Below are 4,701 nucleotides of genomic sequence, written 5' to 3'. Positions count from 1 at the left end.
AGCCGTATCTATAGAGAGATAGATGACAGTGTATTTTTCGCGTGGCTATAAATTGATTCGACCTTTGCACTTTTACAGTGAGGATAATTTACGGGTCCAATTTACGTTCTGGACACTGCGGTGACCTTCTAAAAATAGTAACAGAACGCCGGGAATATCCGAACACGCCCCACTCATACTATAGTGCACCATACGAAGGAAGGGAGGTAAACGCTGAAAACCTGGAGAAGATGAGAAGATAAGGAAGAGTTACTTATAATGGTGAAATGAACACAAAAACCAAAATCGGTTCAGCGCTGCGCGCTGAGAGCACGTGTTGAAATATCTCATCGATGATATTGTGTCCGGGGTGTAGCTGAATACGGTGTCCAAATTTGAAAAAGATCCACCGAGAACTTTGGCTTTGGTGTGTCGGTATGGGGGCCCGGGTAGCTGAGGTGGAACCAAAATAGCTGAGGTGGAACCAAAATCGGTTCAGCGCTGCGCGCTGAGAGCACGTGTTGAAATATCGACCAGGTTGTGTCCTGTCCCGGGTCTACCTGAATATGCCCACCAAATGTGAAGCAGATCCATCGAGAACTTTGGCCGTGCATCGCGAACTCACACACAGACACACAGACACACACACAGACACACAGACACACAGACACAAGTCGTATATATATATAGATACGACTAGTGTCTGTCTGTCTGTCTGTTCGCGATGCACGGCCAAAGTTCTCGGTGGATCTTTTTCAAATTTGGACACCGTATTCAGCTACACCCCGGACACAACCTCACCGATGAGATATTTCAACACGTGCTCTCAGCGCACAGCGCTGTGCGCGCTGAACCGATTATTTTTTGTTTTGTTGTCGGGATCCACTACCAATAACTCTTCCTTATCTTCTCCAGTGTTTTCAGCCGCGATTATCTCCCTTCCTCCGTGTGGCGTCAATCCATATTCCCGTTACTACGTTACTATTTTTAGAAGGTCATTGCACGTTACTATTTTTAGAAGGTCTCCAGTGTTTTGCGCGTTTATCTCCTTTCCTTCGTACACCCAGCAAAGCCGGGTCCCAGGCACAACCTGGTATTCGGCTCTACTTCTTCTCGGCGAAGCCGGTACCCGGCGAAGCGGGTAATCATCTAGTAGAATATATATAGAGCCGAACTGAGAAACAAAATGCTAGTAATAACATAAGACCAAAACATTATTTGGCAAACGAGTCCGTACCACGGAACCACACACACCAATAAAACAAACTCCACTGTTACCGCCCAACGAAGCATCCAAATATCGGAGCACGTAAAATGAAATTGAACAAAAGCATGGCGGCTGCCAAACCAAAACACTGATCTAAAAATATAGATCAGTGAACCAAAAAGGGGAAAGGGAATTAACCTGCGGGAATTCCCGCTCACGTCAGTGGGTTTCGTCCCTTGGTTTTGTCCCCTGGCTCGGGTTGTCCGTTAAAAGCTAATATCTTCCGTTTGACTACCGTTAGGAATGTAATTTTTTCCATAAAAAGCCTATTCCTAACAATTTCACAAAATGTGAGCTTAATTGACCCAGAGATACAAGTCTTACCCGAGAAACACCGACCGACTGACCGCCCGCACGCCCGCCCGCCTCAAACAAACAGACAAAGCAAATCCAGTAACCCCCCCATTATTCTAATGGCGGCTTAAAAATCGGAGAAAACAGGGTCTTACAAAGGAGGGAGTCTTAAAATGGGGGTCATTTTACACAGGTTATGATGAGCCGAAAGTCTGAGATAACACGGCAAGGTCTTAAAAAGGAGGAAGCCTTAAATTGGAGGATCTTAAAACGGGGGTTCCACTGTATGAGCGAGCGAGTCGATAGCCCCAGACTGTCAGGCCTTCTCCCGAGGTCATAGTAACTGATACAGATATGAAGTTACAAATGAAACACAATCCTATGACAAACAACTGTACACATTGTCCGGTTCCGTTTCTGTCTTAAGAATTGTACCAACATTTTATCGGCATCCGGAGCGTGTGCCACTCGGCACTTTACACACAAACATACAAAGAGAAAGAAATAGTGACAAAGTGAGAGAACCCACAAGCACACAGACACACAAACACAATTACACACGCATGCTCACCTCACACAACATTATTACACGAAAAGCACACACTCATGATCACGCACATGGTAATGATCATCCTCAGAATGCACCATTTTGCATCCTTTTTTTCAAAATTTTCCGGGTGGGCATGCCCCCGGACCACCCTAGCAAGCTAGGCGCTTCGAGCCGTCGGCTAGGCGCTTCGCGCCTTCACACCCATATCTTCACAATATACTTTTGGAACCCCCCCCCCCCCCCCCCATAAAATGAACTGATCCGCCCCTGGTCTCTGTCTCTCAGTTTTTATCTCTCTCATCGTTTCTTCTGTCTCACTGAGCATGTCTGTATGTGTCTCTGTCCCTATATCTCTCTTTCTCACTAACCATTTCGTCTCTTTCTCACTAACTATTTCGTCTGTGTGTTTGTCTGTCTGTCTGCATGATTTTTCTCTTTGTCAGTCTCTCGCTGTCTCACTCGGTCTCTCCGACCGTCTCTGTCCCTCTCCTTCTCTCTGTTTCTGTCTCTGTCTCCGTCGTCTGACTCCGTCTCTGTCTTTGTCTCTCGCTGTCTCACTCGGTCTCTCTGTTTATGTCTCTGTCTCTCTCGGTCTTTGTCTCTGAGTCTCTGTCTCTGTATCTCTCTCTGTTTCCCTTATGTTGCAAAAATTGAATGTAGATAGTTAATACAAGTACGTTTGACCAGCATAACTGACTTTACCACTTGTGAAGCATGCTTCTTAATTTATCGTTAGAGGTTGTAAATTAATTGGCTGATCTAAATCGCATCTTTGGTCGATCTGTCCTTACAGCCACTTGTGATTCAAATCAATAAGTTTTGATTTTTTTCTAACCATTGTCCCTGTAACATTCTTTACAGTACCTATAGTCTCCCAATGCAATATGTGTTTGTTATTTGTGAGAGTGTTTGGCACGACAAGCTTCAGGCTAAGAATCGTTCAAAGGTGATTATGGATTTTCTAGTGTTTAGCTATTTAGAGTCCTCATCTGCGTAATTAATGAGCGAGTTTGTCAAGAGATGAATGATAATACTTTTGCTTACTTCAGATGTTTATGATAATGTTTACAATTTAGAATCTCAGACAGTTTTGACTATTTTTCACAAAACCGGGTACTAGAGCCCTCTATTCTCACGAGGGGGAAGTTTAAGGCTGGAGTCTGCCCCTGAGAACGAAACATAGAATGAAAGTAGGTCTTGGCCCTGTTGACGTGTCTAAAATGAAAACAAAAATAGAAAAAAAAGATTGACAGCATTGATAAATAACTTATTAAAATCAGATATTTACGCTCGAGAATCGAATCTTTTTTCTTTTCGATTCTTCTAATTTATTAAGTGGTGATTCTTGTGCTAAAGTCTGATACTTAGTGCTCAAATTCCATACATTAGTTTATAAATAAATGCGTAACACTTCCTTGTATTATATTTCGGTCATTAGCTATCCTTGAACTTATACATAAATAAAATATCCTTTAAAAATGTCTCTCAACGTTTTTACATTTAGTCAAGTTTTGACTAAATGTTTTAACATAGAGGGGTGATCGAGACGAGGGTTGTGGTGTATGTGTGTGTGTGTGTGTTTATGTGTGTGTGTGTGTGTGTGTGTGTGTGTGTGTGTGTGTGTGTGTGTGTGTGTGTGTGTGTGTGTCTGTCTGTGTGTGTGTGTAGAGCGATGCAGAGTAAACTACAGGACCGATCTTTATAAAATTTTACATGAGAGTTCCTGGGTATGATATCCCCAGACTTTTTTTCATTGTTTGGATAAATGTCTCCGATGACGTCATATCCGGCTTTTTGTAAAAGTTGAGGCGGCACTGTCACACCCTCATTTTTCGATCAAATTGATTGAAATTTTGGCCAAGCAATCTTCGACAGAGGCCGGACTTCGGTATTGCATTTCAGCTTGGTGGCTTAAAAATTAATTAATGACTTTGGTCATTAAAAATCTGAAAATTGTAATTAAAATTTTTTTTTATAAAACGATCCAAAATTACGTTCATCTTATACTTCATCATTTTCTGATTCCATAAACAGAGAGAGAGACTCATGATCAGACCTTTATTACAAAAAGATAAAGATAAATTCTGCCCAGACCTCGCCGTGGCTTTAATTCCTCTGAACAACAACGACCACGCAACCAACCCGTTAAAACTCTCTCCGACCTTCTGTTGAGGCTCTTTGACGCCCGTCACAAAAGATGGGTCAGGAGGTTTGGTGAGAGCGGAGTGTAACCGATCAAAAAGCCTTCTCTCGACACTGACCGGCGTGCTCACCTGGCGAGTTAGTCAACAACCGTTTGCTCATGGATTGCTTGTTGCGGTGAGTTATGACAACTCGTTATGAGTCGTGTAGAGTTTACTGGCCTAGTATAACTGACAATACTGGGTTTGTATCAAGATTAGAATCAACTCTCTCTCTCTCTCACTCTGTCTCTGTCTCTCTCTCTCTGTGTCTCTCTCTCTCTCGGTCTCTCTCACCATCCAGACTCCAGACTCTCTCGGTCTCTCTCTCTGTATCTCTCTCCCTCTCTCTGTATCTCTCCCTCTCTCTCTCTTTTACACACACACACACACACACACACAGACACACACACAAACTCACACACAACGTG

Source organism: Littorina saxatilis, linkage group LG14 (assembly GCF_037325665.1).
Source record: "Littorina saxatilis isolate snail1 linkage group LG14, US_GU_Lsax_2.0, whole genome shotgun sequence".
In the NCBI taxonomy this organism is placed as follows: Eukaryota; Metazoa; Mollusca; class Gastropoda; order Littorinimorpha; family Littorinidae; genus Littorina; species Littorina saxatilis.
The sequence above is the reverse complement of the archived record's forward strand: the minus strand, read 5'-3'. Positions refer to the sequence as shown.